Source organism: Lissotriton helveticus, chromosome 10 (assembly GCF_964261635.1).
Source record: "Lissotriton helveticus chromosome 10, aLisHel1.1, whole genome shotgun sequence".
Lineage (NCBI taxonomy): Eukaryota > Metazoa > Chordata > Amphibia > Caudata > Salamandridae > Lissotriton > Lissotriton helveticus.
Genome location: NC_136071.1, coordinates 198,945,604 through 198,959,266, shown reverse-complemented (window position 1 = coordinate 198,959,266; position 13,663 = coordinate 198,945,604).

Below are 13,663 nucleotides of genomic sequence, written 5' to 3'. Positions count from 1 at the left end.
GAATTTTTTAATGTTTAATATTTTCACTGTAAATAACTATTGTATGTGATTTATCACTTTTGGAACTAAAATAAGTGTGCTTAGAGTCCTTTTTCTGCCCGAAATGGGTCAAAATAGAATCTTCTGAGTAGGAGGAAAGGTGTTTAAAAATCACAATTTTGGTCACTGTGAAGTTTTAAAAAGTGGTTATTCAATATGAGACACGATACAATTGACATTGTGAATCAATATTTGTACAGTCCAAAAACATCCCAATGTTGGTCACTGTCAAACTTCAAAAAGTGGTTATTTATCATGAGGCACAATTCAAATGATATTTCAAATCATTTTTTGTAAAGTCAAACAGGCAATTTTGTGATGAAAAACCATGACCCCCGACCTGTTGAACTTTTTCCAGATGGTCAGAAATGGCCATTTCTTAATTTTTAATCTGTTGACTGTAAATGACTATTGCATGTGAATTGTCACTTTTAGAACTAAAATAAGTGTGTTTAGAGTAATTTCCTTGCTCGAAATTGGTCGAAATAGAAGCTTCTGAGTAGAAGGAAAAGTCTGTAAAAATGGCAAATTTGGTCACTGTGAGGGTTTGTAGGAGAGTAGGGTCTGCAATCCTATGATCACCCAGATTTTTGCTTTTTGCTGCACTGGTTTACGACTTTCCCTGGCTGTGGGCCTGCTAATCAGACCCACAGCCTAGCTGTTCTCTCTATCCAAATTGTACTCAGGTACTGAATTGGCACTGGGCCCTCTCTAAGTCCCTGTACCCAGGGCTGAGGTGCACCCAGAAGTCTCCCAGGGGCTGAAGCATGTATTGTGCCACCCCTGGACTGACTAACTAAACTGACACAACTGGCTGCACGACAGCTGGGGCAAGGTGGTGTACTCACCCTTTGCTTTAGATATAGTATACCTATATCTAACCCTAAAATGGACACACAGATCTCCTCTCAGTCACTCCTATGGCAGGCCTTAACAATCCTGAAGGCAGAGTGCTTGGAATCGTGTGAGATAGTGCTCTGGCATGAGCTGAGCCTGTCTGCGGCTTTCGGGATCCATCCCTTAGCCGTTTCCATGATATCGCATACCATATACTCTTAAAGTGCATTATAATCCTCGCGGTTATATGCCAACTCTGGTATCGCTTTATCAAAACATGTCGAGTAAGGTGCCATATACTCTTAAAGTGCATTATAATCCTCGCGGTTATATGCCAACTCTGGTATCGCTTTATCAAAACATGTCGAGTAAGGTGTCATACGAATTGGAATACTAACCCCTCGCCAATTCTGGCGACGGGGTTAGCATTCCACCCTTCTAGAGGGACACGACATGGATGTAACCTGTAACCCCGGTTAAAGTCAGACAGAGCCTTAGCATCCACAAAATGGATGCTGCCACCGAGACACAAGTCTGCCCTCCTGCTGCTGGGAGTCCTCCCAGATCAGGAGGCAAGGACAAAGGGTTTCCTGCCAGGGGCGGTGCCAGCACCGTCCCAGACAGGGTTTTGTGTATTCTAGGTAGGCAGGGCTACAGAGGAAGGTGACTGCAAGTGGCACCCCGGTGCTCACTGTGCATAGGCCGGCCTGAACCAGTTCCAGGGGCACACCAGCCCCTGAGCTGGGGAAAGCCCGCCAAAGGAGAGGGGTGTAACCACCCCCCTCCTGGTCCCACCCATAGGGCAGGACTTAGTCGCGTGCCAGCCCCCTTTTCCCAGATAAAGGTAGGAGCAGGCCCCCTTCCAAATTAGATCATCTTTGGAATCAAGACACGACTTTCTACGAAAGGACATCAAGATTTCTTCTTCAAGATTCTCCCTTGTGACTAAGGAGTAGTCACCCTGCATCCGCAGGCACCATCTTAAGAACACTGCGGTCTGCTGCAAGTCCTTCCTCCGGAATCCGACTGCCCAGCTCGACGAGAACCGGCTTCCCTGGCACCTCTGACCTCTACCCACCTCTACAGCAAAGCTGAGAACCGTGGGTGCGACGAGACCTCGAGGGACCGGCCATCTTCAAGACTGCACGACTTCTTTCCAGCATGACCGCCGAGGGATCCTCTGGTGAGTGCTTTGGGGTCCGAGAAGCCCCGACCCTGAGCAGCTCCAGCACCGAAGTTCAGCCTCCCAGCATCTCCACGATCTGCGTGGGGCCCTTCTGCTTTCGGCTGCTCACCGCGTTGTTTGGCTACTAGCCCGTTGGCTTGTGGCCTTCTTAACGACGCCCGACGACATCACTGCTGCTGGTCTGGTTGCTCCAGACTGGCCCTTGCTCCCTTCCAAAAGAGGAGCACCCCGGACCCTCCTGGTCCACTCCAGACGCCATTTTAGGTCCACCGCGTGGGCTTGAATTTGCCAAGACTTGTTGCCCCAATCCTGGGTCCAGCGACGTCGACAGCATCATCCATCGTGGGACAGCTCGTACCTCCATCCTGGTCGCCGACAACGCCTCCTGGTCCGTGAGACTGCAGAGCACAGCGTCGCCCACTCACCTAGTCGAGGTGACTACCATCCGGTGCCCTCCTGGTGCCACCTGACTGCTGGCTAGTAGTCACAAACTTGGTCCCCTCTGCTTTCAGGTGTCATCTATCTTCGATCCAGGCTTGGATCACCCGAACAATCTTCACTGGTCGCCTGCCAGCAACTCCTTTCCTTCAGGCTCCTGGTTCGTCAACGGAGAATCCCGACGTCTTTTCAGACCTATGCAGCTGCAGCCCCTGGGCTAGGTAACTTCGGCATTTCGGTGCCTCAGCATAGCCTCACTATCCAAGGGTCCAGATCCACTTTCGTTTTTGACCTACCTAGTCGGGTTCGCCCGAGAACACTAACTTTGTGAATACTAGCTTCCATAGGCTTTTTCCCGCCTTACGCGTGAGAGTTCCCACTCTGCACGTGGTGTCCCTAGGCCTCCTGCTCCTAACCTGAGTGTTCAGTATTGTAGGCCTAGCGTTCCTAAAGCCTCTGAGAATCGTTACTTACCTGCTAGTAATTCGCATTCCACTTTTGTAGTATATGGTTTTTCGTGCCCCTCGGGCATTTGTGTAAATTGTGCGACTTGAAGTATTTTTATAAGAGTTTTGTTGTGTGCTTAGCTCCCTGTCTCATAAAGAGCCAGGGTAGTCTTGTTATAAATAAATACACTGTTTATTTCTATAACAACTTGTGTGGTGTCCTTTCACTGGGTGTTCAAGGGGTAATGTGATGGTAAAACAGCTGGCTTAACACGCCCTCTAGAGTCTTAGCCTTAGACTGCTCGTATCCATGCTACTAGGATAGCTGGTCTATAAGGTTGACTTACAACCAATCATCAATAAGGGTTGTTTGGACTGATACATAGTGATCACTAGAATAGTGAGCACTGCATATCAGGCCAACTTCTCACAGGGTTCAAAAAGTGGTTATTTACCATGAGGTACAATTCAAAAAGTCGATTTTCTGATGAAAAACGATGACCCCGAACCTCTCGACCTTTCTCCAGATGGTCAGAAATGGTCATTTTTTTATGTTTAATCTTTTGACTGTAAATGACTAATACATGTGAATTATCACTTTTAGGAACTAAAATAAGTGTATTTAGAGTCATTTCCTTGCCCGAAATTAGTCAAAATAGAAGCTTCTGAGTAGAAGGAAAAGTCTGTAAAAATGGCAAATTTGGTCACTGTGAGGGTTCAAAACGTGGTTATTTACCATGAGGCTCAATTCAAATGGCATTTTGAATCAGTTTTTTGTACAGTCAAAAAAGTCGATTTTCTGATGAAAAACGATGACCCCGAACCTGTCGACCTTTCTCCAGATGGTCGGAAATGGTCATTTTTTATGTTTAATCTTTTGACTGTAAATGACTAATACATGTGAATTATCACTTTTAGGAACTAAAATAAGTGTATTTAGAGTCATTTCCTTGCCCGAAATTAGTCAAAATAGAAGCTTCTGAGTAGAAGGAAAAGTCTGTAAAAATGGCAAATTTGGTCACTGTGAGGGTTCAAAAAGTGGTTATTTACCATGAGGCTCAATTCAAATGGCATTTTGAATCAGTTTTTTGTACAGTCAAAAAAGTCGATTTTCTGATGAAAAACGATGACCCCGAACCTGTCGACCTTTCTCCAGATGGTAGGAAATGGTCATTTTTTATGTTTAATCTTTTGACTGTAAATGACCAATACATGTGAATTATCACTTTTAGGAACTAAAATAAGTTTATTTAGAGTCATTTCCTTGCCCGAAATTAGTCAAAATAGAAGCTTCTGAGTAGAAGGAAAAGTCTGTAAAAATGGCAAATTTGGTCACTGTGAGGGTTCAAAAAGTGGGTATTTACCATGAGGCACAAATCAAATGACATTTTGAATCATTTTTTGTACCGTCAAAAAAGTCGATTTTCTGATGAAAAACGATGACCCCGAACCTGTTGACCTTTCTCCAGATGGTCAGAAATGGTCATTTTTAATGTTTAATCTTTTGACTGTAAATGACTATTACATGTGGATTATCACTTTTGGAACTATGATAAGTATGTTTAGAGTCATTTTCCTACCCGAAATTGGTCAAAATAGAAGCTTCTGAGTTGGAGGAAAAGTCTATAAAAATCACAATTTCTGTGCGCTGTGAAGTTTTAAATAGTGGTTATTCAACATGCGGCACAATCCATTTGACATTTTGAAATAATTTGAGTACAGTCCAAAACATCTATTTTCCGATGAAAAACTATGACCCCGGACCTGTCAAACATTCTCCAGATGGTCAGTAACAGGAATTTTTTAATGTTTAATATTTTCACTGTAAATAACTATTGTATGTGATTTATCACTTTTGGAACTAAAATAAGTGTGCTTAGAGTCCTTTTTCTGCCCGAAATGGGTCAAAATAGAAGCTTCTGAGTAGGAGGAAAGGTGTTTAAAAATCACAATTTTGGTCACTGTGAAGCTTTAAAAAGTGGTTATTCAATATGAGACACGATACAATTGACATTGTGAATCAATATTTGTACAGTCCAAAAACATCCCAATTTTGGTCACTGTCAAACTTAAAAAGTGGTTATTTATCATGAGGCACAATTCAAATGATATTTCGAAACCATGACCCCTGACTTGTTGAACTTTTTCCAGATGGTCGGAAATGGCCATTTCTTAATTTTTCATCTGTTGACTTAAATTACTATTGCATGTGAATTGTCACTTTTAGAACTAAAATAAGTGTGTTTAGAGTCATTTCCTTGCCCGAAATTAGTCAAAATAGAAGCTTCTGAGTAGAAGGAAAAGTCTATAAAAATGGCAAATTTGGTCACTGTGAGGGTTCAAAACGTGGTTATTTACCATGAGGCTCAATTCAAATGGCATTTTGAATCAGTTTTTTGTACAGTCAAAAAAGTCGATTTTCTGATGAAAAACGATGACCCCGAACCTGTCGACCTTTCTCCAGATGGTCGGAAATGGTCATTTTTTATGTTTAATCTTTTGACTGTAAATGACTAATACATGTGAATTATCACTTTTAGGAACTAAAATAAGTGTATTTAGAGTCATTTCCTTGCCCGAAATTAGTCAAAATAGAAGCTTCTGAGTAGAAGGAAAAGTCTGTAAAAATGGCAAATTTGGTCACTGTGAGGGTTCAAAAAGTGGTTATTTACCATGAGGCTCAATTCAAATGGCATTTTGAATCAGTTTTTTGTACAGTCAAAAAAGTCGATTTTCTGATGAAAAACGATGACCCCGAACCTGTCGACCTTTCTCCAGATGGTAGGAAATGGTCATTTTTTATGTTTAATCTTTTGACTGTAAATGACTAATACATGTGAATTATCACTTTTAGGAACTAAAATAAGTTTATTTAGAGTCATTTCCTTGCCCGAAATTAGTCAAAATAGAAGCTTCTGAGTAGAAGGAAAAGTCTGTAAAAATGGCAAATTTGGTCACTGTGAGGGTTCAAAAAGTGGGTATTTACCATGAGGCACAAATCAAATGACATTTTGAATCATTTTTTGTACCGTCAAAAAAGTCGATTTTCTGATGAAAAACGATGACCCCGAACCTGTTGACCTTTCTCCAGATGGTCAGAAATGGTCATTTTTAATGTTTAATCTTTTGACTGTAAATGACTATTACATGTGGATTATCACTTTTGGAACTATGATAAGTATGTTTAGAGTCATTTTCCTACCCGAAATTGGTCAAAATAGAAGCTTCTGAGTTGGAGGAAAAGTCTATAAAAATCACAATTTCTGTGCGCTGTGAAGTTTTAAATAGTGGTTATTCAACATGCGGCACAATCCATTTGACATTTTGAAATAATTTGAGTACAGTCCAAAACATCTATTTTCCGATGAAAAACTATGACCCCGGACCTGTCAAACATTCTCCAGATGGTCAGTAACAGGAATTTTTTAATGTTTAATATTTTCACTGTAAATAACTATTGTATGTGATTTATCACTTTTGGAACTAAAATAAGTGTGCTTAGAGTCCTTTTTCTGCCCGAAATGGGTCAAAATAGAAGCTTCTGAGTAGGAGGAAACGTGTTTAAAAATCACAATTTTGGTCACTGTGAAGCTTTAAAAAGTGGTTATTCAATATGAGACACGATACAATTGACATTGTGAATCAATATTTGTACAGTCCAAAAACATCCCAATTTTGGTCACTGTCAAACTTAAAAAGTGGTTATTTATCATGAGGCACAATTCAAATGATATTTCGAAACCATGACCCCTGACTTGTTGAACTTTTTCCAGATGGTCGGAAATGGCCATTTCTTAATTTTTCATCTGTTGACTTAAATTACTATTGCATGTGAATTGTCACTTTTAGAACTAAAATAAGTGTGTTTAGAGTCATTTCCTTGCTCGAAATTGGTCGAAATAGAAGCTTCTGAGTAGAAGGAAAAGTCTGTAAAAATGGCAAATTTGGTCACTGTGAGGGTTCAAAACGTGGTTATTTACCATGAGGCTCAATTCAAATGGCATTTTGAATCAGTTTTTTGTACAGTCAAAAAAGTCGATTTTCTGATGAAAAACGATGACCCCGAACCTGTCGACCTTTCTCCAGATGGTCGGAAATGGTCATTTTTTATGTTTAATCTTTTGACTGTAAATGACTAATACATGTGAATTATCACTTTTAGGAACTAAAATAAGTGTATTTAGAGTCATTTCCTTGCCCGAAATTAGTCAAAATAGAAGCTTCTGAGTAGAAGGAAAAGTCTGTAAAAATGGCAAATTTGGTCACTGTGAGGGTTCAAAAAGTGGTTATTTACCATGAGGCTCAATTCAAATGGCATTTTGAATCAGTTTTTTGTACAGTCAAAAAAGTCGATTTTCTGATGAAAAACGATGACCCCGAACCTGTCGACCTTTCTCCAGATGGTAGGAAATGGTCATTTTTTATGTTGAATCTTTTGACTGTAAATGACCAATACATGTGAATTATCACTTTTAGGAACTAAAATAAGTTTATTTAGAGTCATTTCCTTGCCCGAAATTAGTCAAAATAGAAGCTTCTGAGTAGAAGGAAAAGTCTGTAAAAATGGCAAATTTGGTCACTGTGAGGGTTCAAAAAGTGGGTATTTACCATGAGGCACAAATCAAATGACATTTTGAATCATTTTTTGTACCGTCAAAAAAGTCGATTTTCTGATGAAAAACGATGACCCCGAACCTGTTGACCTTTCTCCAGATGGTCAGAAATGGTCATTTTTAATGTTTAATCTTTTGACTGTAAATGACTATTACATGTGGATTATCACTTTTGGAACTATGATAAGTATGTTTAGAGTCATTTTCCTACCCGAAATTGGTCAAAATAGAAGCTTCTGAGTTGGAGGAAAAGTCTATAAAAATCACAATTTCTGTGCGCTGTGAAGTTTTAAATAGTGGTTATTCAACATGCGGCACAATCCATTTGACATTTTGAAATAATTTGAGTACAGTCCAAAACATCTATTTTCCGATGAAAAACTATGACCCCGGACCTGTCAAACATTCTCCAGATGGTCAGTAACAGGAATTTTTTAATGTTTAATATTTTCACTGTAAATAACTATTGTATGTGATTTATCACTTTTGGAACTAAAATAAGTGTGCTTAGAGTCCTTTTTCTGCCCGAAATGGGTCAAAATAGAAGCTTCTGAGTAGGAGGAAAGGTGTTTAAAAATCACAATTTTGGTCACTGTGAAGCTTTAAAAAGTGGTTATTCAATATGAGACACGATACAATTGACATTGTGAATCAATATTTGTACAGTCCAAAAACATCCCAATTTTGGTCACTGTCAAACTTAAAAAGTGGTTATTTATCATGAGGCACAATTCAAATGATATTTCGAAACCATGACCCCTGACTTGTTGAACTTTTTCCAGATGGTCGGAAATGGCCATTTCTTAATTTTTCATCTGTTGACTTAAATTACTATTGCATGTGAATTGTCACTTTTAGAACTAAAATAAGTGTGTTTAGAGTCATTTCCTTGCCCGAAATTAGTCAAAATAGAAGCTTCTGAGTAGAAGGAAAAGTCTATAAAAATGGCAAATTTGGTCACTGTGAGGGTTCAAAACGTGGTTATTTACCATGAGGCTCAATTCAAATGGCATTTTGAATCAGTTTTTTGTACAGTCAAAAAAGTCGATTTTCTGATGAAAAACGATGACCCCGAACCTGTCGACCTTTCTCCAGATGGTCGGAAATGGTCATTTTTTATGTTTAATCTTTTGACTGTAAATGACTAATACATGTGAATTATCACTTTTAGGAACTAAAATAAGTGTATTTAGAGTCATTTCCTTGCCCGAAATTAGTCAAAATAGAAGCTTCTGAGTAGAAGGAAAAGTCTGTAAAAATGGCAAATTTGGTCACTGTGAGGGTTCAAAAAGTGGTTATTTACCATGAGGCTCAATTCAAATGGCATTTTGAATCAGTTTTTTGTACAGTCAAAAAAGTCGATTTTCTGATGAAAAACGATGACCCCGAACCTGTCGACCTTTCTCCAGATGGTAGGAAATGGTCATTTTTTATGGTTAATCTTTTGACTGTAAATGACTAATACATGTGAATTATCACTTTTAGGAACTAAAATAAGTTTATTTAGAGTCATTTCCTTGCCCGAAATTAGTCAAAATAGAAGCTTCTGAGTAGAAGGAAAAGTCTGTAAAAATGGCAAATTTGGTCACTGTGAGGGTTCAAAAAGTGGGTATTTACCATGAGGCACAAATCAAATGACATTTTGAATCATTTTTTGTACCGTCAAAAAAGTCGATTTTCTGATGAAAAACGATGACCCCGAACCTGTTGACCTTTCTCCAGATGGTCAGAAATGGTCATTTTTAATGTTTAATCTTTTGACTGTAAATGACTATTACATGTGGATTATCACTTTTGGAACTATGATAAGTATGTTTAGAGTCATTTTCCTACCCGAAATTGGTCAAAATAGAAGCTTCTGAGTTGGAGGAAAAGTCTATAAAAATCACAATTTCTGTGCGCTGTGAAGTTTTAAATAGTGGTTATTCAACATGCGGCACAATCCATTTGACATTTTGAAATAATTTGAGTACAGTCCAAAACATCTATTTTCCGATGAAAAACTATGACCCCGGACCTGTCAAACATTCTCCAGATGGTCAGTAACAGGAATTTTTTAATGTTTAATATTTTCACTGTAAATAACTATTGTATGTGATTTATCACTTTTGGAACTAAAATAAGTGTGCTTAGAGTCCTTTTTCTGCCCGAAATGGGTCAAAATAGAAGCTTCTGAGTAGGAGGAAACGTGTTTAAAAATCACAATTTTGGTCACTGTGAAGCTTTAAAAAGTGGTTATTCAATATGAGACACGATACAATTGACATTGTGAATCAATATTTGTACAGTCCAAAAACATCCCAATTTTGGTCACTGTCAAACTTAAAAAGTGGTTATTTATCATGAGGCACAATTCAAATGATATTTCGAAACCATGACCCCTGACTTGTTGAACTTTTTCCAGATGGTCGGAAATGGCCATTTCTTAATTTTTCATCTGTTGACTTAAATTACTATTGCATGTGAATTGTCACTTTTAGAACTAAAATAAGTGTGTTTAGAGTCATTTCCTTGCTCGAAATTGGTCGAAATAGAAGCTTCTGAGTAGAAGGAAAAGTCTGTAAAAATGGCAAATTTGGTCACTGTGAGGGTTCAAAAAGTGGTTATTTACCATGAGGCACAATTCAAATGGCATTTTGAATCAGTTTTTTGTACAGTCAAAAAAGTCGGTTTTCTGATGAAAAACGATGACCCCGAACCTGTCGACCTTTCTCCAGATGGTCGGAAATGGTCATTTTTTATGTTTAATCTTTTGACTGTAAATGACTAATACATGTGAATTATCACTTTTAGGAACTAAAATAAGTGTATTTAGAGTCATTTCCTTGCCCGAAATTAGTCAAAATAGAAGCTTCTGAGTAGAAGGAAAAGTCTGTAAAAATGGCAAATTTGGTCACTGTGAGGGTTCAAAAAGTGGTTATTTACCATGAGGCTCAATTCAAATGGCATTTTGAATCAGTTTTTTGTACAGTCAAAAAAGTCGATTTTCTGATGAAAAACGATGACCCCGAACCTGTCGACCTTTCTCCAGATGGTAGGAAATGGTCATTTTTTATGTTTAATCTTTTGACTGTAAATGACCAATACATGTGAATTATCACTTTTAGGAACTAAAATAAGTTTATTTAGAGTCATTTCCTTGCCCGAAATTAGTCAAAATAGAAGCTTCTGAGTAGAAGGAAAAGTCTGTAAAAATGGCAAATTTGGTCACTGTGAGGGTTCAAAAAGTGGGTATTTACCATGAGGCACAAATCAAATGACATTTTGAATCATTTTTTGTACCGTCAAAAAAGTCGATTTTCTGATGAAAAACGATGACCCCGAACCTGTTGACCTTTCTCCAGATGGTCAGAAATGGTCATTTTTAATGTTTAATCTTTTGACTGTAAATGACTATTACATGTGGATTATCACTTTTGGAACTATGATAAGTATGTTTAGAGTCATTTTCCTACCCGAAATTGGTCAAAATAGAAGCTTCTGAGTTGGAGGAAAAGTCTATAAAAATCACAATTTCTGTGCGCTGTGAAGTTTTAAATAGTGGTTATTCAACATGCGGCACAATCCATTTGACATTTTGAAATAATTTGAGTACAGTCCAAAACATCTATTTTCCGATGAAAAACTATGACCCCGGACCTGTCAAACATTCTCCAGATGGTCAGTAACAGGAATTTTTTAATGTTTAATATTTTCACTGTAAATAACTATTGTATGTGATTTATCACTTTTGGAACTAAAATAAGTGTGCTTAGAGTCCTTTTTCTGCCCGAAATGGGTCAAAATAGAAGCTTCTGAGTAGGAGGAAAGGTGTTTAAAAATCACAATTTTGGTCACTGTGAAGCTTTAAAAAGTGGTTATTCAATATGAGACACGATACAATTGACATTGTGAATCAATATTTGTACAGTCCAAAAACATCCCAATTTTGGTCACTGTCAAACTTAAAAAGTGGTTATTTATCATGAGGCACAATTCAAATGATATTTCGAAACCATGACCCCTGACTTGTTGAACTTTTTCCAGATGGTCGGAAATGGCCATTTCTTAATTTTTCATCTGTTGACTTAAATTACTATTGCATGTGAATTGTCACTTTTAGAACTAAAATAAGTGTGTTTAGAGTCATTTCCTTGCTCGAAATTGGTCGAAATAGAAGCTTCTGAGTAGAAGGAAAAGTCTGTAAAAATGGCAAATTTGGTCACTGTGAGGGTTCAAAAAGTGGTTATTTACCATGAGGCACAATTCAAATGGCATTTTGAATCAGTTTTTTGTACAGTCAAAAAAGTCGGTTTTCTGATGAAAAACGATGACCCCGAACCTGTCGACCTTTCTCCAGATGGTCAGAAATGGTCATTTTTTATGTTTAATCTTTTGACTGTAAATGACTAATACATGTGAATTATCACTTTTAGGAACTAAAATAAGTTTATTTAGAGTCATTTCCTTGCCCGAAATTAGTCAAAATAGAAGCTTCTGAGTAGAAGGAAAAGTCTGTAAAAATGGCAAATTTGGTCACTGTGAGGGTTCAAAAAGTGGGTATTTACCATGAGGTACAATTCAAATGACATTTTGAATCATTTTTTGTACCGTCAAAAAAGTCGATTTTCTGATGAAAAACGATGACCCCGAACCTGTCGACCTTTCTCCAGATGGTCAGAAATGGTCATTTTTAATGTTTAATCTTTTGACTGTAAATGACTATTACATGTGGATTATCACTTTTGGAACTATGATAAGTATGTTTAGAGTCATTTTCCTGCCCAAAATTGGTCAAAATAGAAGCTTCTGAGTTGGAGGAAAAGTCTATAAAAATCACAATTTCTGTGCACTGTGAAGCTTTAAATAGTGGTTATTCAACATGCGGCACAATCCATTTGACATTTTGAAATAATTTGAGTACAGTCCAAAACATCTATTTTCCGATGAAAAACTATGACCCCGGACCTGTCAAACATTCTCCAGATGGTCAGTAACAGCGATTTTTTAATGTTTAATATTTTCACTGTAAATAACTATTGCATGTGATTTATCACTTTTGGAACTAAAATAAGTGTGTTTAGAGTCCTTTTTCTGCCCGAAATGGGTCAAAATAGAAGCTTCTGAGTAGGAGGAAAGGTGTTTAAAAATCACAATTTTGGTCACTGTGAAGCTTTAAAAAGTGGTTATTCAATATGAGACACGATACAATTGACATTGTGAATCAATATTTGTACAGTCCAAAAACATCCCAATTTTGGTCACTGTCAAACTTCAAAAAGTGGTTATTTATCATGAGGCACAATTCAACTGACTACATACCATCAGGCTTGTATCCAGGCTGGTATCACATGAACGCTTAGTTGTGGAGCAGGGATAGACCCGTCACCCTTACATTTCCGGAGTCAGACCCCTCCCCCCCCCTGTTGTTTCCCCCCCCCCCACCCCCCCACCCCGACATGCCTCTCTCCCCCCCGGCCGCTGGGGCAACGCCCGACAAAGTCTGTTTGCTATTATTCCCCCCTACCGCCACATGGCCGCAGCGATCCTCAATCCACAACCATTCCCGTCCCCACACTGTCCACATACAGCGTTACATAAAACATTAGTGTCACCGATACACTGCTGTACACGCAAACACTAGTCCGATTGTTGTTGATGTGTTTCCCCTCCTACTTTCGTTATTTCCCTATTATTTATTTATTTATTTATTTTTCTCCTTTATTTTCTTGATTGGCAGTTGGCATTGTTTCTGCTGCGCTCATGATGATGTTGATTTCTCCCGTTCCATTTCAATTTTCTTCAATGTTTATTCAATATTGCCATGATCATGCGTCTATAGCCCTGTATCCCATATGGTAATGTGGGATGTGATTCCTGTCTCTGACATCGTCCGTGCCACCCAGAGAACACAGCCTGGAACAACTGCTGTTGACTATCATGAACACTTTGGCCCTTCTGCAGTGACATACGCTGCAGGCACTGCAACCTAAGATTTCTCCTGAGACTGAGAATTGCGGATTAAAGCATCTTCCCTGGCTACTGTTTATTTTCACCTATATGCGACCGAAATGTCTAAAATGTTACCGACTGGGTAATGATTGTCGTTTATATGACATTGTATG